The 22,873-nt window shown below is 38.2% G+C and overlaps 1 protein-coding gene across 12 annotated transcripts in view; it reads left to right on the top strand.

The window, feature by feature from the left end:
• EIF4G3 (eukaryotic translation initiation factor 4 gamma 3) overlaps nucleotides 1-22,873 on the top strand; it is a 390,751-nt gene that overhangs the window by 74,980 nt on the left and 292,898 nt on the right. For all 12 annotated transcript variants that reach the window (XM_060089107.1, XM_060089108.1, XM_060089099.1 and 9 more), the window contains one exon: nucleotides 18,278-18,353. The gene's annotated coding sequence lies outside the window, so the exon portion shown is untranslated. Of the gene's footprint in view, nucleotides 1-18,277; nucleotides 18,354-22,873 lie in introns of those variants that run through there.

Genomic DNA, 22,873 nt, shown 5'->3' with positions numbered 1-22,873 from the left:
AATAACTATTATGATGAAATGTTACATTTGGGGCAAAGCATATTTACAGTTCTCAGAGTAGACACTTTATACCTATTTATAAAAGTGGAAACTAACGTTTCTGTTAACTTTTACCTTCATCAAGCCTGTGGTAAGCATCTTTTAACTTACCTGTTTTTAAATTGTGTGTTAAAAAACAATATTTGCAAATGATAAAAAATTCAAACAGGACGAAAGGCGATATACAGTGAAAACAAAATCTCCTTCCCACCCTCAGGGCCCTAGTTGTCTTTCTCAGAGGCAGCCACTGTTGTCAGTTTCTTATGTGTTCTTTCAGAGATGTTTTGTGTGTATGCAATCGTGTAATAAAGCTTTACAAACATTTAAAATTTGTAAAGCCATCAAATTTATTAAATATTTCTAGGAACTAAGCAATAGAAGAAATTGTTCCTAGTCCTTAAAAAATATAACAGGAATAAATTTTAATGGTGGGCCAGGTTATAGATTTTACCTCTGATTTTATGGTTTCTGAGTTATGTAAGCTAGGACAAGCTGAATTTCAACTTTTACCTTTATATAATTAACATTTTTTGAGGCCTATCATGTATTTAGAATTATATGCAACTTTATTTTTTTTTTTTTTTTTTTTTTTTTTCTTTTTGCGGTATGCGGGCCTCTCACTGTTGTGGCCTCTCCCGTTGCGGAGCACAGGCTCCGGATGCGCAGGCCCAGCGGCCATGGCTCACGGGCCCAGCCGCTCCGCGGCATATGGGATCCTCCCAGACCGGGGCACGAACCCGTATCCCCTGCATCGGCAGGCGGACTCTTAACCACTGCGCCACCAGGGAGGCCCTATTTTTTTTTTTAATAGATGGAGAAACCATATGTAACATTGTTAGTTAAATAGTTACAGACAGTAAATTCTGAGCATCTAGATTGCTGTTTTCATAAGATTTCTGTTTACATTTAATTAGCAGAGCTAGAAAATATGTAGAATCCTTAATTGATTCAGTCATCAAGCTTAGCGGGAGGCTGACTCTACTTGAGCTTGGCTTGGAGTTGTATTGGTCTGGAACCTTGATGTAAATAGTGGGGATACTGAGAGAGATATGGAGCAGTGGGACAGAATAGTAGCAGCTTTTGTGAATTAAATATTCATAAAGTGACATTGTTTGATTTGAAGCATTATGCAAGGTTAGGATTTCTACATACCTATCCATGCTTGAAAACCAAAATTTACTAGAACCAACTAGAAGTTACTTTTTATTAAGTATCCTTTGATCTCTTATGCTAAGGTTTGCTACTTGTGGATAAAGAAAAGTTTATCTGTTAAATTCTAGCACACAGTATTTGGATACTCTTCTTGGATTTAGGTTTATTTAATACTTATCATCAAATGCATGTCATAACAAAGGAACTCATTTGATTTGGAATCATTGCCATTAGAAAGATAAGAGAAGAAAGTTATTGGTATGTTTTGTATTTCAAATCATTCTCTCCTTTGCTCTTTTTGTTCTTTTTCAGTTTTCTGAATATTTGTATCTTTCTGATTTTACCACTCAAATTTATTTTAAAATAAAATATCAAATCACTATAAAAATAAAAAAATCAGGGACTTCCCTGGTGGTGCAGTGGTTAAGAATCCACCTGCCAATGCAGGGGACATGGGTTCAAGCCCTGGTCCAGGAAAATCCCACATGCCACGGAGCAACTCAGCCTGTGCGCCACAACTACTGACCCTGTGCTCTAGAGCACGCATGCCACAACTACTGAAGCCCGCGTGCCTAGAGCCCATGCTCTGCAACAAGAGAAGTTACCGCAATGAGAAGCCACCGCAATGAGAAGCCTGCGTACCACAATGAAAAAAGAGTAGCCCCCACTCGCCCCAACTAGAGAAAGCCCACGTGCAGCAACGAAGACCCAACTCAGCCCCCCCCGCGAAAAAAATCACTTTATAAGCCTGCCGTCTTTGAAGAATGTGATTGTTTTTAAAACAATTTTTTGGAAGACTGTTAAATTTAAACATGTGACACTGGATACATAGTAATTACTTTGGGCCGGAATTTATGGAAGAAAGTCATCTTGGATATGTCCATTCTACATAAGCATGTGAAACCTTCTGAAAAACTTTCTGTTTGATAGTTTTCATTATAACATGCTTTCCTTTCAGAATTTTATGTTGAAAACAAATGCTGTTTTAAGAAAGAAAACATCTTTCTTAAATGTTTCTTAAGAAACATTCCATCTTTCTTAAGATGGAATCAGGCGTGTCTAGAATGAGACAGGAAAACATTGCCTGTAGTTACTGCCATACCTCACAGTCACCAAATAAAATAACAGTGACTTCATATGGGTCTAATATCCTAAGAAATTATGTTTAGAGTTGTGAAAGTTTGTAAGATTTTTTTCTCTGTCAGGACATTTTTTTTTTTTGGCTGTGCTGTGTAGCATGAGGAATTTTAGTTCCCAGACCAGGGATTGAACCCATGCCCTCTGCAGTGGAAGTGCTGCGTCTTAACCACTGGACCACCAGGGAAGTCCCTTTGTCAGGACATTTTTATTGAATATTGAAAGTAAGTTACAATGATGTAAAAGTTTATATTCTTCTTGTTGGTGTTATTTATAATCCATTTTTTGGCTTTGTGATTGAAAGTTGACTTGTCATCTTTTTTGCGGTACGCAGGCCTCTCACTGTTGTGGCCTCTCCCTTTGCGGAGCACAGGCTCCGGACACGCAGGCTCAGCAGCCATGGCTCACGGGCCCAGCCGCTCCGCGGCCTGTGGGATCTTCCCAGACCGGGACACAAACCCATGTCCCCTGCATCGGCAGGCGGACTCTCAACCACTGTGCCACCAGGGAAGCCCGACTTGTCCTCTTTATTTGTTCATTAGGTATCGCTAGGGGACCTGCTCTCTTGGGTGGCTCTGAGTAGGGTGAGACAGTTGAAGAATTCTTTACAGCTCTTGTTGGCTATGTATTTGCAAGTAGACGGAGTGATGAAAAATGTTTCCAGTGTACTTTGACATTATTAAAGATGATAACTACAGAAAAAGGAGAATTATTTATTTTTTGAGTGGTGGTGGTTGGTGTTTTGTATTGCCATTGATGTGTGTGAGATCATGTTTTTAAGGAGAAAATTAGAAAATTACTCAAAATTTCAAGTGGGCGGTAGACTTTGAAGGTAAGTTTTGCTAGTAAAAGGGTATTGATTTACCCCGTAAGTCTCTTTGATAGCTGGCATGGTGGGAACAAGTATTTTCAGTAATAGGACTTCTGGAATGTGACAGTTGGATGAATTTATTTGGCTAATGACACGGGTTGTTCAGACGTAAATAAGAAAAGCAGTTTCCTCTTTCTGACACTCTTCCATATAAACTACCTTGAGCTGAGAATCGTTAAGTTTATCTAATAAGCTGCTCACCTTGGGGAGAACAGTTAAGTCAGAATTAACAAGTTTCAGAGAGGAGAGAAATTCTTTGAAGAGGTGAATAAATGTCTGTGTAAAAGTTCACTATCCAAAGTAGCATAACTCAATCAGTATCTTTCAGAATTTTGTCAGGTATGGAACAGATTGCATAATTTTTAGCTTCTTTTTTTTTTTTTTTTTTTTTTGCTGTACGCGGGCCTCTCACTGCTGTGGCCTCTCCTGTTGCGGAGCACAGGCTCCGGACGCGCAGGCCCAGCGGCCATGGCTCATGGGCCCAGCCGCTCCACGGCATGTGGGATCTTCCCAGACCGGGGCACGAACCCATGTCCCCTGCATCGGCAGGCAGACTCTCAACCGCTGCACCACCAGGGAAGCCCTAGCTTCTTTTTTCATATGTCATGGTATCTGTCAGATGCTCCCAAAGTCCTTTTCTTTACCACATCTTTCATTCTAGCTTTTCTAAACTCTAAAGAATGCAGTAGGAAGTTCTTGGTGCTGTTAGCAATTGGTAGGAATCTGGGAGAGCTATCTTAAATGCCATGTCCTCTGAATACTCAGAGAAAGGAAAATAATAATCTTTATGGAAGAACTATTTGAAATAATTAGATATTGCCTATTATGTGCCAAGCACATCACAATCCTTGTTTTGTTAAATCTTCCCATCATTCCCACACAGTATAGATGAGGAAACTGAGGAGATCAGATCATTTCCCACAAGGTAATCTAGTTATTGAGGAAGCTGTTAACCTTTTTTCTACATATCTGTCTACTTCAGGGGTCAAAGTGAACCTTGACACGTAAGACCTAAGTTTGAGAAATGCAGATAACTTACTGTAGCTGCATATAGCTGAATAAAATTGAGCCTAACTCTGTTTTTATCCAGTTCCCCTTCTTCTGCAGTAGGAAAGTACTTATCAGTCCCCTCCTTAAAAAAATTCTTAGAACTTGTATGTATAGCTGTAATAATGCTTACACTAATGGTATCACTTGTTTCATTAATAAAACTTCACACATTTCACAAACCATTTAAGAGCATATCTCTCTTGTGCAGTGCTCTGCCTTGGAGCCTGAGAACTCAGATTATCTTTTAGTCACAAAGATCTGTGTCTGTAAACACTAAGCCATTTTCAAAATTAGAGAGTTTTAAAAATAACCACCATGATAGCTAATGTTTGTTGAGGTTTACTGTATCCCAGATACTGTTAAATGCCTTGAATGTATTAGTTCAATTCTAGGAGATAGTTTCCATTTATTCATACTTCATTTTTTTAATGATGAGATTTTAGCAACGCATTGGCTAGCATGTAGCAGCCCATGTGGTCTAAGACTGGATTCTCAAGGCTTCCTGGAAGGCTGGCAATTTGGTTACTCTTGTTCTGGTGTGTCAGCAGTTAGAGTATAAAGAGAATGTTATGGATGCAATGTTCACTTCACTTCCCTGAATAATGATGTGGTCCTTCGGTACCCCAGTACTACTGCATCTGTTGATTTTCCTCCTACCCGGGCAGGGTCCTTTGCTGATGCCTCCTTTGTCTCACCCTCAGGGCTGTGGTACTTTGCTTCTTTATTTCTCTTGGGTTTAAATACTATTTTTATGTTGATGACTTTCAGATTTTTGTATTTTTAGATCAGATTTTTAGCCAGACCTAAATATTCATTTATCAAATTTGTGTATTTACATCTCCTCCTGGATTTCCAACTGGCGTTTCAGACCTCTTGATTTCCTTCTCACCCCTACTTCAACCTGTTCCTTCCCAGTTTTGCTAAATAATATTGCTGTCTACCTAGCTGCTCAAGGTAAAACATTTGTAAGCCTATCTTTGATTATTCTTTTCCTTCACCCCTCTACTCTTAGGCAGTAGCAAACCCTGTTGCTTTTACTATTTAAACTTGGCCTTTTCTCCATTTATTTCTACTGTCCTACTCTCTTCCAGGCCACAATCATCTCTGACCTAGTCAGCTGCTACAGTCTCCTAACTAGTCTCCTTATTTCCTTCCCTACCCTTCTCCAATTCATTTTTTCATAAACATTCAGAATGGTCTTTAAAAAATACTATTAATCTTATGCCCCTCCTCCGTTTAAGCTCTGCTGTTGATCTTAGATTTCATATTGTTTACCAGGGCCTACACAGCTTCAGATGACGTAGCTCCTGCTTGAGTTTCTGAACTCTGTGATGACCACTCCCAACATACGCCCTTCACTCTAGTCTCATGATCACTTTTAAAAATAATTTATTTTATTGAAATATAGTTGATTTACAATGTTGTGTTAATTTCTGTGTACAGCAGTGATTCAGTTATACATGAATATGTATATGTATATTCTTTTTCGTAATCTTTTCCATTATGGTTTAATATAGGATATTGAATATATCCTGTGCTATACAGTAGGACTTTGTTGTTTATCCATTCTTTATATATAGTAGTTTGCATCTGCTAATCCCGAACTCCCAATCCATGCCTCCTCTACCCCCCTCTAGTTTCATGATCTTTGAACACAGTCCTTTTCCACTTCTGGCCTTTGCATTTGATGCCCCCTTCCTAGAATGCACTTTCCCTTGCTTTTTTGTAGAATGGATAATTTGCACCCTTCAGATCTCAGTTTAGAAGTTATCTCTTCTATCCTATCCAGAATACTATTACTCACTTCTTATATCATTCTTTTTATTTTCATGCCATTTTCACCATTTTAATTTTCTGGTTTGTTTACTGACTTTTTGTCTGTCTGCCCCCAATAGAATGTAAGCACCATGAGTTTGGTAACTTAGCTTATTTTATTCACTACTTTGTAGCTACTCATAAGATATTTGTTGAAAATGAATGAATGAAGTGACTAGCTGCTTAAAAGCTGACTTCTTGCATTTCTCCTTCTAATGCCACTTTCCAGACCATGGTTGTATCATATTCTAATTTGGGGGTTAGAAGAGGGAATTAACAGGGATTGAATGGCAAATACCTGGCAGGCATTGTGCAGAGAGTATTTAGTCTAGTGACTTAGTTAATCCTCAGAGCAATTTATGAATGTTTTATGTTACCATTTTACAATTGAGGAAGCTGCTGTTTAGAGATTAACTATGACTACACAGTGTACTAAAGGCTAAAGCTAGGAATGGAACCCAAGATTGTCTGACTCCAGTCCAGAGCCTCTAGAGCACAAAGTATTAGGAAATTCTGTGGTGAGTATGCTTTTAGGCAGGAAAGTAGGATTTTGGTCACTTAAAAAAAGGGGAAATGGGGCTTCTCTGGTGGCACAGTGGTTGAGAGTCCGCCTGCCAGTGCAGGGAACACGGGTTTGTGCCCCGGTCCGGGAAGATCCCACATGCCGCGGAGCGGCTGGGCCCGTGAGCCATGGCCACTGAGCCTGCATGTCTGGAGCCTGTACTCCGCAATGGGAGAGGCCACAGCAGTGAGAGGCCCGCATACTGGAAAAAAAAAAAAAAAATGGAGATGGATCTTATTTCTTCATTCTTCTAGCCTCTTCTTTTTCACCCTTTCACTACTGTTAGCCAATCCTTATAGTCACCATTCACTCATCCTGCTCTAGGTGAAATGAATCACATTCACTATTCTCTTGAGAATTCTTTATAACTTTCTACAGTCCTCTTAAAACAGGATTTACAAAAGTTGAGCAATAGTTAGGGAGCAGGGAGGATTTAACATTCCTTTTTGGCTGCCTCCTTGCTATTTAAATAGTGAATATTTGGTGTAGGGGACTGGGTAACTGATAGTACTCAGAGTTTAGAAGGGGACAGGGATAGGGATTTCCCTGGTGGCACAGTGGTTAAGACTCCACGCTCCCAATGCAGGGGTCATGAGTTCGATCCCTGGCCGGGGAACTAGATCCCACATGCGTGCCGCAACTAAGACCCGGTGCAACCAAATAAATAAATAAATAAATAAATAAAAAAAAAAAAAAAAAAAAAGAAGGGGACAGGGATGGTGAATAGAAGGCAACATAGGAGCAGAGTGCAGCTAGCCATATGGACTGGGCTACTGGACTACTGTATTTCAGAATGTTGTTATAGTACATTAAATCAAATAAACCCCAACAATGTTTGTCTCAGAACGATAGGGAGGGATTCCCTGGCAGTCCAGTGGTTAAGACTCCGCAGTTCCTCTGCAGTGGGCAGGGGTTCGATCACTGGTTGGGGAACTAAGATCCTGCAGGCTGCGAGGCGCGGCCAAAAAGCAAAACAAAACAAAATAAAAAACATTAGGGAGCATTGGTGAATCAGTATACTATAGGGAGATCAGTGAGTTTTTATAAATATAGATTTTTAAGAAATACACGCAAATATTTTTTCTTTAGAACAGTAAATTTGTCAGAACGAAAAGCACAGTATGAGATAGTTGACTTTAATATTAATTTTTAGTATTATTGAAGGTGGTTTAATAGGAAAGAGAATTGAAATGAAATATGTCTTCCTGTTTCTTTTAATATGGGTGGATATGTTAAAATTATTTTTTCTCCTGATATTTATTTCTTTTGTTTTAATTTTTATTATTACTACTGCTACTACTACTGCTACTACTACTACTACTACTACTACTACTTGAGATTGTGGAGTAAAATTACTTAAGGATTCACTGTCATTGTTACTGAATTAACATTTATATGTGATTATTGGCATATCAGAATTTGTTCTGGTTATTAAAAACTAGTCTGAATTTAAGCCATATGTACACTCTTAATTTTTTCAGAAAGACCATTGTTTTATTAATGATAATTTCAAGAATCTCACTAGTATCAGTCTATTGACATAGTACTATAACTCTTCTTCCATCTACATCATGGATGAATTTAATTACTGTTTGAAAACATAAGGTTTATGTTACCAGATATTGTATAACTGAGCATTTATAATCTTAAGTGGGTAGTGTTGTACAAAGTATTGGGGAAAACTCTTTCATTAGGTGAAATTAAGGGTAGGCAACCTATGGCCCACTAGCCAGCTGCCTATTTTTGTAAATGAGTTTTATTGGAACATGCCATATGCATTCATTTTACGTGTTATCTGTAGCTTCTTTTGCATTACAGCAGTGTAGGTGAGCAGTTTTGACAGAGACCGTATGGCTCGCAGGCTCATACAAATACCATGAATGCACAAATATTTACTATCTAGCCTCTTGAGAAAAAGTTTGCTGACCCACGGGTTACATTAACAACTTATAACTTACCATTGCAAACTTCCATATTATGTAGTTGTCCACCTTTGCCTCCTTATCTCCTTGTTATTTTTAGTAATTGTTTTTCTTTCTTTATTTTCATTGATTTATTTTCTGATTCACTGACTCTTTCCTCTGTCATCTCCATTTTGTTACTGATACCACCCAGTGAATTTTTTAAAGATGTTGTATCATTCAGTTCCAAAATTTCCACTTGGTTCTTTTTTATAGTTTGTATCAGTCTGTTGAGGATTTCTATCTTTCCATTCACTTCAAATGTGTTTACCTTTACCTCTTGGAGCATAGTTATAATAGTTGCTTTATGTTCTATGCCTGGTAATTCTAATATCTGAGTCTTTTCAAGGTTGACATGTGTTGATTGTCTTTTCTCCTGAGAATTGGTTACATTTTCTTGGTTCTTTGTATGTCAGGTAATTTTGGATTGTGTCCTAGACACTGTAAATGTTAAGCTTTATAAATTCTGAATCATTTGGAGAATATTTTTTAAGCAGTCAACCTTGTTAGATTTGACTGCTAGTTCTTGAGAATTGGTTACATTTTACTATATTTGTATGCTGAGTAATTTCAGATTGTATCCTGGACATTTAAAATTTTATGTTTTTTTTTTTGATGTGGACCATTTTTAAAGTCTTTATTAAATTTGTTATGATATTGCTTCTGTTTTATGTTTTTTGGCCCCAAGGCATGTGGGATCTTAGCTCCCTGACCGGGGATTGAACCCTCACCCCCTGCATTGGAAGGTGAAGGCTTAACCACTGGACCACCAGGGAAGTCCCAAAATTTTATGTTTTATAGATTCTGGGTCCTGTTATAATCCTTGGAGAATTGTGATTAAAAAAAATTTTTTTAAGCAGACAATCAACTTGATTAGGCTCAGGGCTTAAGTTTTGTCTCTCTGTGGGGTGTGGTTCTAATTTTCATTTATTTTCAGAGCTTTTAATACATTGCTTTGGATCTGTCCCATTTATGTACAACTTTGAGGGTGAGCCTGGACTTATGTAGGTTCATACAAAGAAATAGGGATCCTCCTCCTCTACTTTTCTTCTTTGGAATTCCCCTAATACTTTTTTGGCCCACAAGGACTCTTTCCTCCATTTCCTCTGGCCAAGAAGAAGGGGTTTCTGGAGTATCACAGTGCTCTTTCTTTAATTCTGACCTGTTTAGTATTTTTTACCCCAGTGATTTAAATTAAGATGAAATTCTTATCCTTGTAAAAACTACTGGGAAATTTGGATGAAAAAGTTGAGTGTAAGATTAGATTTCAAAATGAAATGAATCAGAATCTGCATGATGAAATTAAATAGGTGCAAATGCATTCTGTTTACATTCAAATGATTGATTACTTACAGTTATGCCCAGAATGAATCAGACATGACTTTGTGACAATTTTAGATGGAAAGAAAACAACATGGACAATAGTTTATTACAGACAACATAAATGTATTAATAAGCAGAGGTAAAGAGAGCTCACACAATCTTTGTTTGCATTGATAATAAGAAAATTGTCTCCCTTCCACTTTACTCTGATAGGATTATACCACATCTGCCTCTCCACGAGTGGTCAAAAGGAAGTGAGTATTTCACCTAAAAGATAAAGACTAAATAATAAAGACTTAATAAAGACTGAAAGATTTATTAATATTAACAGTACTCAGATATTTGAAGAGTTTTCCTGTGGAGTAGAGTGTACTAGGTATATGGAATCCCTGCATTTGTTGTTAGGTTGACTAGAGCAATGTGGACCTTCCAAGTATAATTTGGTGTGGTTTTCATTGTTGATGAATTAACCATGATTCTTTATTTTGTGACGTTATTTCTTCTGTTAAATGTGGTTTTCTTTGTTACTGTTTTTCTAGTGTACAGAAATACTTTGACTCATTTCTAAATACTATAATTAGTCTCCCCTTTGGTATATTGACAAGCAGTATTGATCCACTGGTTTAGTGTAAGTGTGCTTTGGCTTGGGTTTGTTGGCTGTGGATAGAGAAGGATCTTTTCCAGATATTACTGAAGAGAAAAGTTTGTTGGGAGTAGTGTCAAGAAGCTGGCTGGGCAAGTTTCCATGTTGCAAGGTCATTAGGCAGAGTTTCAGGAGAGTATAAGATCCTGTATTTCTTTCTGCCATTGAAAGAAATTCAGTTCACTGCATAAATCCAGCTACCCATTTTCCTGTGGGGCACCTGTTTCACTATTACTGTTGCATAAAACTTCTCTTTGTTTGCTATGTAGATTCTTAGGATGAGCCATACTTCTTTTAAGTCTAGTGGACTACGGGAATTCCCTGGAGGTCCAGTGGTTAGGACTCGGCACTTTCACTGGCAGGGTCTGGGTTCAATCCCTGGTTGGGGAACTCAGATCCCATAAGCTGTGTGGCGTGGCCAAAAAAAAAAAAAAAAAAAAAAAAAATCACTTATCTTAAAAAGTAATTCTATTGGACTAGATCATGATGATGAAGCATTTTGAGTTTATGACTCTCTTTAGCAATATTCTAGTGTCTGGGGATAGAGTAGTAGACAAAGTGCTTGCCCCACCATGAAGTTTTAATATTATTATTTAAAAAATTTGTTTAAAAATTACCTACAATGTTATTCACTTTTTTGATAACAGCTTTATTGAGATATAATTCACATAACCTAAAATTCACCCATTTAAAATGTATAGTTTATTGGGTTTTAGTATATTTACAGACTAGTGTAACTATCACCATAGGTTTAGAACCTAATTTTAGATTACTTCAAAAAGAAACCCATACATATCCTTTAGCAGTCATCCCTCCTTCCTCCATTTCCATCCATCCCCTCAGGCCTAAGCATCCACTAGTCTTTTTCTTTTTCTTTTTTTTTTTGCGGTACGCGGGCCTCTCACTGTTGTGGCCTCTCGTGTTGCGGAGCACAGGCTCTGGACACGCAGGCCCAGTGGCCATGGCTCACGGGCCTAACCGCTCCACGGCATGTGGGATTTTCCCGGACTGGGACACAAACCTGTGTCCCCTGCATCAGCAGGCAGACTCTCAACCACTGCGCCACCAGGGAAGCCCTCTTTTTCTTTTATACTTTTTGTCTGTGGATTTACCTGTTCTGGACCTTTCATATAAGTGGAATTATACAAAATATGGTCTTTTGTGACTGGCTTTTTTCACTTAGCATTGTGTTTTCAAGGTTCATCCATGTTGTAGCATGTATCAGGACTTCCATTTCTTTTTATTGCCAAATAATATTCGTTGTATGGATATACTTCATTTTGTTTATCCATTTACCAGTTGATGAAAACATTGTTTCTACTTTTTGGCTATTGCAAATAATGCTGATATGAACATTCATTTATTACTTTTGTGTGCACATGTTTTTATTTCTCTTGGATGTATACCTAGGAGTGAGTATTGCTGAGTCATTTAGTGACTTTATTGCTTAACCTTTGGAGAAACTCAGAACTCACTTCTTTTAGATATATAGTCTTATTTATTCTGATAAATGCAGAGTTTTGCAGCCCCACCATACTGAAGATACGGAAAAGTTCCATCACCTAATTACAGTCCTTCAGTGCCATCTCTCTTTTTTAAAAATTTTATTAAAGTATAGTTGATTTACAATGTTGTGTTAGTTTCTGCTGTACAACAAAGTGGTTCAGTTATACATAATATTCTTTTTCATATTCTTTTCCATTATGGTTTATTATAGGATTTTGAATATGGTTCCCTGTCCTATATAGTAGATATTCTATATATAATTCTATATATAATAGTTGCATTCTATATGTAATAGTTTGCATCTGCTAATCCCAAAGTCCCAGTCCATCCCCCACCCCCACCCTTGGCAACCACAAATCTGTTCTCTATATCTGTGAGTCATTTTCCATTTCGTAGGTAAGTTCATGTGTGTCATATTTTAGATTCCACATGAAGTGATATCATATGGTATTTGTCTTTCTCTTTCTGACTTATTTCACTTAGTATGATAATCTCTAGTTACATGCATGTTGCTGCAAATGGCATTATTTCGTTGTTTTTTATGGCTGAGTGGTATTCCATTGTGTGTATATATATATATATATATATATATATATATATATACACACACACCACATCTTCTTTATCCATTCATTTAGGTTGCTTCCATGTCTTGGCTGTTGGAAACAGTGTTGCTATGAACATAGGGGTGCATGTATTTTTCTGAATTATAGTTTCGTCTTTATATATGCCCAAGAGTGTGATTGCTGGATCATAGTGCTGTCTCTTTTTAGATAAACTCTCCCTCAGGCCCTAGCCCCTATAGTTTTGCCTTTGCCGGAGTGTTACATAAATGGACTCAGCCATTTTGAGTCTAGCTTCTTTCACTTAACTTAATTAGCATTTGAGATTCACTCATGTTGTTGTATCAGTAATTCATTACTTTTTGGAACCCTCCTACACTGTTGGTTGGTGCAGCCACTAAGATAAACAGTATGGAGGTTCTTCAAAAACTAAAAATAGAATTACAAAATATTAACAGCATGGTCAGCAGCCATTTTCTTTGGCAATATTGGTCTTTAAAAATAAAAACACAAAACCTAAGCAGAGTATGTTTCTGGGTAAATTTAAATGCGACTGTCAGGAAATCAATTTGTAATATGTGGTGAGTTGTGTTCTGAGTTAGAAAACCAGAGTCAGAACAAAGGCATTTCTGGCTAAGCACTTGGAGACTAACGTTTCTGGATTTGTTTAAAAAAAAAAAAAAAGAAAAGAAAGCAATATAATGGTTCCTAGTTGTTAACATTCAAATGGTGATTTACAGAGACTTTTAGAGCTAAAACAGAACGGGAAAGAAGGTATAGGCTTGCAATTCTAAAATCAAAAGAGCTTGGGGAAACTAATTGTTTTCTGAAATTGGCAAAAACTCTGGTCAGAAATACAGAAATTTCAATATTCATATATTTTACAGTAGAGTTATTAATGTATTTGATTAAGGAGTGCTGTCTTATTAACTTTCTAACAGTAGAAAAATTCTGAATTCCAATAAAGGATTTTGGACCTGAATTAACAGCTCAACATGAAATTGAGTTGAAACAAATATTAAAATTGGCTAGTTTTATTTCTGTGCAGTTTTAGTGGCAAAAGATAAGCCAGCAATGAAGAAAAAATAATATATATATATATTTTTTGCGGTACTCGGGCCTCTCACTGCTGCGGCCTCTCCCGTTGCAGAGCACAGGCTCCGGACACGTAGGCTCAGCGGCCATGGCTCAGGGGCCCAGGCGCTCCGCGGCATGTAGGATCCTCCCGGACCGGGGCATGAACCTGTGTCCCCTGTATCGGCAGGCAGACCCTCAACCACTGCGCCACCAGGGAAGCCCTGAAAAAAAATTTTTTTTAACACATTCTGTTATAGATCCCAAGGTTAAAGTAGGAGTAGATATGTCATAGTGTTTAGGTTTGAGAATACAGTTTCTGTTTTGCTTTTGTCCATACAGAATTACTAAAGTTGTGCCCCCTGAGATTTCTGTAGTTGCTAGGTCGGGTCATTCAGGATGTTCTGCTTTTTGGGACGTTTTACATGCTTGGTGCCTACATTTGACAGCTTCAAACTCTAATTTATTCCTGTCTGTTTCATCTTTCATAATAACATGCATTAATCTTACTAGTATAGTTTCATACTTGAGTTTGAGGATGGGCTCTGTCTTTGGTGCCATTTAGGTAAGTAGAAATTAGCTGAGGATGCTTTACTGTTATCCGCTGAAGGCTCCATTCTGGAATTTGCTTCTCTTACTTATCTACAGTCTCTGGTAGTACAGCTCTAGCCCTTATCTTTTACGAAGCTTTTCCGAGTGTAGGAAAGGGTTAATTTTGTTTTTTTAATTTAAACTTTTGGCTGCGCTGGGTCTTTGTTGTGGCACACAGGCTCTTCATTGCAGCGTGTGGGCTTCTCTAGTTGCGGCACGTGGGCTTCTCTAGTTGTGGTGTGTGGGCTCCAGAGTGCCCGGGCTCACTAGTTGTGGCGCACTGGCTTAGTTGCCCTGCGGCATGTGGAATCTTTGTTCCCCGACCAGGGATCGAACCCGTGTCCCCTGCATTGGAAGGTGGATTCTTAACCACTGGACCACCAGGGAAGTCGCTCACTGCTTGTTTTCACTACTTGTTTTCTAATTTGTCAAAATCTACCTTTTGAGGAGGTACTGACTATATGTCAAACCCAGGGTCAGATATGATTGCCATAGATTAAGAAGTTTCATCCTGGTGGGAGTTCATCATCCTTGAAATGTCGGTAAACATCTGTGCTCAAAAAATTATAGGTCTCCTCTTTCCTTCATGGTGTAAGTAGGAAATGTTCAGATCATTATGTAATCTCCTCATAGATCCTTAGATTTCTCTGATGAATATCTGCCTAATTGACATTTATTGGAGAGTATGTAGTGAGTACTGTAATAATCAGAGTCTACTGTGTTTTACTACTCTTTAACCCTCAAATTTTATTTGTTTCTGAAGTTTGCCTTTTAATTTTTTATTAGAAAGAAGGTGGGGAATTAGAATTTTTTTGCATTTATTAGTTCTATTTTGGGTTGGCCATAAGGTTCGTTTGGGTTGTTTCCATAACGTTATGAAAAAACGCAAACGAACTTTATGGCCAACCCAATACTTGAGTGTTATTAATTCGGTTATTACATAGCAGCTGTCCAATCTTGCTAGTGATTATGCTTGTATTTCCTAATGACATAATATAACTCATAGCAATTTGAAGTACAGAAGTGTCAAGTGGGTGTGCTACTGTATTTCAGTCATGAGATTTAAAAAATAAAAAGTGTGGTCTGGAGCACTGCACATACATATTACACTGCTCATTGTTTGAATTAGAATTTTAAGTGGTATTATGAGAAGCTGTTTGCTTGTTATGTTGAGCTGAAAGGAAGGTAAGCATCCAGTGATTTATGCTGGAGACACAGAGCTTGGTGGGAGCTGGTAATAAGCTTAATGACAGGCAGAATTAGAAAGTATGTAGTGTAAAAGCTTTACATTTGTGCCATTTCTTTGAAATTCATCTGTTTCTGGAGAAAATGCCTAGCAGTGCTTATCTCATACTAATTTATCTAGGCTTTTTTAGTGGAAGGAGTGGGTGCTAAACAGCCTAGTTGCAAATTACTAAAATACCATTAAAAAATTGAGATATAACTCACATACCATAAAATTCACAATTTAAAAGTGTACAATTCAGGTTTTTTTTTTTTTTTTTTTGGCTGTGCGCGGGCCTCTCACTGCTGTGGCCTCCCCCGTTGCAGAGCACAGGCTCCGGACGCGCAGGCCCAGCGGCCATGGCTCACGGGCCCAGCCGCTTCGCGGCATGTGGGATCTTCCCAGACCGGGACACGAACCTGTGTCCCCTGCATCGGCAGGCGGACTCTCAACCATTGCGCCACCAGGGAAGCCCCAGGGTTTTTTTTTAAACTATATTTATGAAGATGTGCAACCATCACCACTACGAATTAAGGAGAAAATTGCTCCGTAAAATAAGTTCCCTTGGTTTCATGCATTACGTGACCAGTCTGCAGTAGTGTGATTCAGCCTGGGCCAAGAACTTGGGACTTTTTAGAAGTTTTAGAGTGACACTCCATTGACTATTTTATGAGTTGAACTACTAATTTAATTCTGTCCGGAAGATAGGGGCAACCATATTTTGACCAGGTTGTGATAATGCTTTTTTACTATGCTATAAAGTATTCTGCCCATGGGCACGTTGATGTAATAGGAAGAGCACTGTCTTTAGAATACAGAAGAAACCTGACCTGGCCACTTAGCTTAGTTAGCCTTGTTAACTTGGGCAAATTACTTCGTCTTGCTGAGACTAAGTTTATAGGAGATGCTGTAAAATGGCTCATGGAGGACAACATGGTTGGTTAGGCTTGCCGCATGCTCTAGAGTCAGATCTCCTGACTTTGGTTTTCAGTTTTCTTTCATAGAACTATGTTTTTGTCTTAAATATTTTTATCCAAATGGTCTTTTAAGAAACAAGTTATTAATCCACAATATTCTGTTGGTAGTTTTCAGAGAGGGGAATAAATGAAGTCAATATTCTTTATGTGACCAAGGAAAAAGAATGTTTGTTACTGGAATATTGGCCAAATATATGATCATCTCTTTAAAAGTCTTGTAGTTAACAGTAATATTGTTAGCCAGTAAAGTTACTAATAGAAATCAGGAGCCTTAACCTTTCCTAGTGAGGTTAAATGGTATGGCTCAGCTCTTGGGGCCTACTACCGATGACTCATTTGAGAACTTATTCCCACCTAGTGACAGTTGTCCCTAGCTCGAAAAACTACTAGCAGTTGGCTTTGTAGAAGAAAGAACAGTCTCATATTTTCTACCATTCATGTCACCACAATGCAGAACCATAATTCAAAGAAAGTTTTATTTTGGCTAGGGGTAATCTTCATTCTGAAAGAATTGACAAACTAATATAAAGGACTTTTGTCCTGAAACTTGTTAGGCTTATGTTTTCTGCACTGCAAACATATATATAGTTTCTTTGGATGAAGCAGTTCCTTTATGAAATGTTTCAGCTTTGTTATCTCTCAGTGCGGCATTTTAAATCAGTTCTTTGTGTGTAGGGGATGATGGCAACGCATGGAACTGTTGTCTGAGGTTGCTAGTTTGAAGAACTAACTAGAGACTGGTACAGTGTTACTAATTTTGAATGACTAAAGCATTGGGTTTTTTGGTTTGGTTTTGTTTTGTTTTCCCTCTCCCACCTCAGTAAACTTTTGCTACTTGGATATAAAGAATTTTACTTCTAAAGGTTCTTTTAGACCTCTGCAACTTGTGGTCATTCATATAAAATTATTATTTGCAGCTGTCACTTTTTCTTCCTTACTGTTTCATTAAATTAGAAAGGAACATGATGTGAGAACTGTTAACTATTTGTTAGGTTGAAGAAAGAATTCTGTCTTATTTTGGGTTTATTGTATTTGTAGTCTTTCTTTTAAAATACATTTAAATTATACAAATAATTTATATTTATGGTAGAAAAGGCAGTTATGTAATCCTGTCATCCAGAGATAATTGCTGTTAATCTTCTGTGCCAGGTCTCTTGGTTGTCATTCTTAAAGAGGTAAAATATCACCTTACCAGGTAGAAGAGCTTACGTCTTTCAGTTTTGAAGCTGAATAAAATGATAGTCTTTTGTCTTTTGAAGAATATCCTGACATGTTGAAATATTTTAATCTAAATTACAGTGGAGAGCCTCTTTTATAAAAATGAGGAGTTGGTGGGTAGATATTGGGAAAATAGCAGCTAAAAAAGAAAAACAAGGAAACAATTGTATTCGCAGAACAGACTAGGTCTTTGTCAGCAATTTCCACGTTGATGAATTAGTCTTATCTTTCTGAATATCCTGCTTGTACTTCCTTAGTCTTTTTCTCTAGAAAGTAAAGGTGGTAGATTCTCATCATGGGCCTAAAGTTAGGAGGCTTGTTGTATGATTTTTATTTGTTTTGAGTTTCCATGGAATGTTTATCATGGGAATCACTTTTGGAGAGACTGATCTAATCACATTAGGAAATTTGAAATACTTTGTTTTCTAGTTTCTCTGGAGAAATAAGTGTATAACTCCACTAACTGGATGACAAAGCTTGGGTCATTGACAGAATTTTGTGGTCGTAATTTGCTCTTACTGCTAAAGCAGTTCATTTTTGAGTTCTCTTATCCTTAACTCGCTCTTCTAGAATTCCTAGAGGACCTGTACAGCAGCCTCTCGAGGATCGAATCTTCACTCCTACTGTCTCAGCAGTGTACAGCACGGTGAGTACCTCAGGGTTGTTTGTCAGATTGTGTGTGTTTTTTGCACATGAACCTTCGATATTATAGGCAGTGTTTGTTAGGTTGGTACATAATAGGCTTTTGACAGAAAAGTTCAATAAAATCTCGAACAGAATTAGATGTATATAATATAATAAGGTGAATAGGTCTTTTCCCCTGTCATCTTAATTTAAGAAGTAGACATGAAAGAAACATTCTGTTAAGGTAGATTGACTTGTACACCTGTGTTCTTTTTCCTCCCTTTTCCTCCTTCCATAAATATTGTGATTCTTCTAGGACACTGAGTTTTAATTTTCTTTTGGATATTTTTTCTTAAATTTTAATAAACTTTACACTTTTAACTTAAATTTTTTATTTGACTTTTTTTCTTTCTTTGATTACATATAAAAATGCAGAAAGTTTAAAAAAGAGAACAGTGGTTAATGGGAGTAAATTTAAGTATTTATGTTAAATGATAGATTCAAATTCATAAATGAAGGGAAATTTAAAAGTTAGAGGATGAAGATAATAAAATGAGAAGCAGATTACAGGGGTATTACAGTGAGCCTAAGGGAATTTAAGGGAGAATCAAGGAGTTAGACATGTCTTTTTTTTTGGCTGTGCCATGTAGCTTGTGAGATCTTAGTCCCCCAGTCAGGGATTGAACCCAGGCCCTCGGCAGTGAGAGCCCAGAGTCCTAACCACTGGACTGCCATATCTTTATTTTTTAATTTTTAAATTAAAAAAAATTTTTTAAGGGAGGGGGGATCTCTCCCCTTATCTTCTCTTTCTTTTTAAAAATTTTATTTATTTTATTCATTTTTGGCTGCGTTGGGTCTTTGTTGCTGTGCGTGGGCATTCTCTAGTTGTGGTGAGCGGGAGCTACTCTTCGTTGTGGTGTGCAGGCTTCTCATTGTGGTGGCTTTTCTTGTTGTGGAGCATGGGCTCTAGGCGCGCAGGCTTCAGTAGTTGTGGCACATGGTCTCAGTAGTTGTGGCTCTAGAGCACAGGCTCAGTAGTTGTGGTGCATGGGCTTAGTTACTCCACAGCATGTGGGGTCTTTCCGGACCAGGGATTGAACCTGTGTCCCCTGCATTGGCAGGAGGATTCTTAACCACTGAACCACCAGGGAAGCCCTAAAATTTTTTTATATTTATTTATTTGGTTGCGTGGGGTCTTAGTTGCAGCAGATGGGCTCCTTAGTTGTGGCTCGTGGGCTCCTTAGTTGTGGCATGAGAACTCTCAGTTGCAGCATGCATGTGGGATCTAGTTCCCTGACCAGGGATTGAACCCGTGCCCCCTGCATTGGGAGCTCAGAGTTTTATCCACTGCACCACCAGGGAAGTCCTTGGACATGTCTTTTTAAAAAAAATTATTTATTTATTATTTTTGGCTGTGTTGGGTCTCCGTTGCTGCACATGGGCTTTCCCTAGTTGCAGTGAGCGGGGGCTACCCTTGGTTGTGGTGTGTGGGCCTCTCATTGCAGTGGCCTCTCTTGTTGCAGAGCACAGGCTCTAGAGCACATGGGCTTCAGTAGATGCAGTGCGTGGGCTCAGTAGTTGTGGCTCGTGGGCTCTAGAGTGTAGGCTTAGTAGTTGTGGCACACAGGCTTAGTTGCTCTGCAGCTTGTGGCATCTTCCCGGACCAGGGCTCGAACCCGTGTCCCCTACATTGGCAGGTGGATTCTCAACCACTGCGCCACCAAGGAAGCCCTGGACATATCTTTTAATGTTTCATTTCATCATACCATTCATCCTTGGAAATAGGGTGCTTTAAAGAAACTCACAGTATAGTGAGAGAGATGAGTAAATAAATAATTGTAATCCAAGTGATATGATAAAGCAATAATTCTTATCCTTTTGGGTTACAAATTACTTGTAGAATCTGAAAATAGTCGCAGTGCTTTCTCCTCAAAAAAGAGCATATACCAAGTGTTTACATATAATTTCAGAACTTCACAGATGTCTATCAGGCCATTCATAAGGCTCTGGTTGAGAACCTTTGATTAGAGATATGAACATGCTATTATATGGGAAAGGGAGAAGTTGCTTCATTGAGGAAGTGATCCTAAGCTGGAAGGTATAAGACTTCTAAGCAGAAAAGGGAAGAAAAGGCCTTCTAGGAAGTGAAAAATTAGACGCATGGTTAATGGAATGGTCAGTAGTCAGAAGTGTGGCATGTGTGCTAGGTTTTGTAGCCAAAGTAGAGATGAGATAAGTGAGTTTTGCAGGTTTTAAGGTTGTCCTAAAGAGATAGAAGTTTATCATGCAGGTAATGGGTAAGGTAATTATTTTTCTTGGTTTGCTTAAAACAAGTCTCAGTTTACACCTGTTGTAGATCAACCAAACACCTGTTAATTACTTTTTGAACCCTCTGTAACTCTTAAAATGGTCCCAGTTTGGATGATAAACTATCTGCTCACTGTACTAATTGGGAACCTTCAATTTACATTAAAAAAATAACCTTTAATTTTTTTCTGGCACAAACTTCCTCCAGGCCAGAGTTGTTTGTTTGTTTAAAGTACTGAGGTTGGGGACTTCCCTGGCAGTCCAGTGGATAGGACTCTGTGCTTCCACTGCAGGGACACGGGTTTGATCCCTGGTTAGGGAACTAAGATCCCGTGTGCTGCGTGCCATGGCCAAAACAAAAAAAGTACTGAGCTTAAAGGCTGTAGAATTTTATCAGGCATAACTCTTACTATGTAATTTTTGCTAATTATGAAAGTATACCTTCAACATTAAATTATTTTCAAAATTAGGATAAGAAAAAGAAGAAGATGAAAATTTCTAGTAATCTTGACTGATTTCTAGAGGCATCTACTATAACCGTTTTTTGGTATAGTTCCTTTGTCTCTTTTTCTGTGTTGTAGGCTCTGTATAAGATATTTTATTCTCATTTTTCACTGTATGTTGTAATGTTAGCTTTTCCTATGCTACTTGAAACATGTCTGAAATAATAAATTGTTGTATGCTGTTTTGTTATAAGAATTTAGCATTCACTCAACATTTGACAGATTATTTCTTAAGCTTTTAATGTGTGTCAGACACTGTTCTAGATGTTGGGAATGTAGTAGTGAGCAAACTAAACCTGCAGTCCTCCTGGAGCTTACTTTTTTACGAGATAGAAAGATAGTTAAATAAAAAAAATATGTGTGCAATATGCTATTAGGTGGTAATAAATGCCTTGATGAAAATGAGGTGAGATAAAGGGATAAGGAATGACTGGACATCCTACTTTAGCTAGGGCTCCCAGGGAAGTTTTATCTGAAAAAATGGCATTTAAGTAGAAACTTAAGAAATAAGGGAGTGAGATTGTAGATTTTAGGGAAAGAGCACTTCTGGTAGAAGAAAGAGCAGTGCAGAGGCCCAGAGATAGAATCTGGAGCATCAGATTATATAGGGTACTATAGACCATGGTAAAGATTTTGGATTTTAATCTAGATGTAATGGAAAGCCATTGGAAATTTAAGAACAGAAGATCTGATTTTTTTTTTTTTAAGGTGACTGTACCTACTGTATAGAGGGTAGACTGATGAGGGTAGGTGGTTGTGGTTGTGAGGTGGAAGCAAGACCAGTAGGTGGTTATTGTAGTAATGTAGGCAAATGATGGTGGCTTGCTCTAAGCTGGTAACAGTCAAAGAGAGGAGATGGGGTTTGCTATATATTTTGAAAGTGGAGTCAATAGGATATGATGATAGCTTGGATGTGGGATGTGAGAGAAAGAAGAGTAAAGGAAGATGTCGTGGATCGTCGCTTGAGCAACTGAGTGGATGAGCATGGTACTATTTATAGGAAGGAACACTGGGTGAGGAACAGGGTCTTTGTTGAGAAAAATTTATATATGTGAACATTATTTTTGTGAGGAGTTAAGCATCAGGTTGTTTCTTGTTGTGAATAACCTACTGAATTTTAACCCTTTTCTGTATTTGGATTATTTTATAGAGTAACTTCCTAGAAATGCAATTCCTGAGTTAAAGTGTAGGCATGTTATTAAGATTCCTCATAAATGAGGACATGTGACTTCGTAAACTTAGTACTTTAGAGAGGAGATAATAAAAATCCTGTGAGTAACACAGTGCCTGCTACACAGTTTATGTGAATTGTTTTGCATCTAAAGTTTTGAATTTATTTTTGAGTTAGATCAAATTTGACTTTTACTGTTAAAAGCTACTGCCATATTTGTGGTCCTTCACTTAATTTAAAAATTGGGTGTGGGGCTTCCCTGGTGGCACAGTGGTTGAGAGTCCGCCTGCCAATGCAGGGGACATGGGTTCAAGCCCTGGTCTGGGAAGATCCCACATGCCGCAGAACAACTAGGCCCGTGAGCCACAACTACTGAGCCTGCGTGTCTGGAGCCTGTGCTCCGCAACAAGAGAAGCCGCGACAGTGAGAGGCCCGCGCACCGCGATGAAGAGTGGCCCCCGCTCGCCGCAACTAGAGAAAGCCCTCGCACAGAAACAAAGACCCAATGCAGCAAAAATAAAAAATAAATTAAAAAAAAATTGGGTGTGTCAGTTATATGTG

This window comes from Mesoplodon densirostris, chromosome 2 (genome assembly GCF_025265405.1).
Source record: "Mesoplodon densirostris isolate mMesDen1 chromosome 2, mMesDen1 primary haplotype, whole genome shotgun sequence".
Taxonomy (NCBI): Eukaryota; Metazoa; Chordata; class Mammalia; order Artiodactyla; family Ziphiidae; genus Mesoplodon; species Mesoplodon densirostris.
Note: the sequence above shows the minus strand (reverse complement) of the source record. Positions and strands in the feature narration are given on the sequence as shown.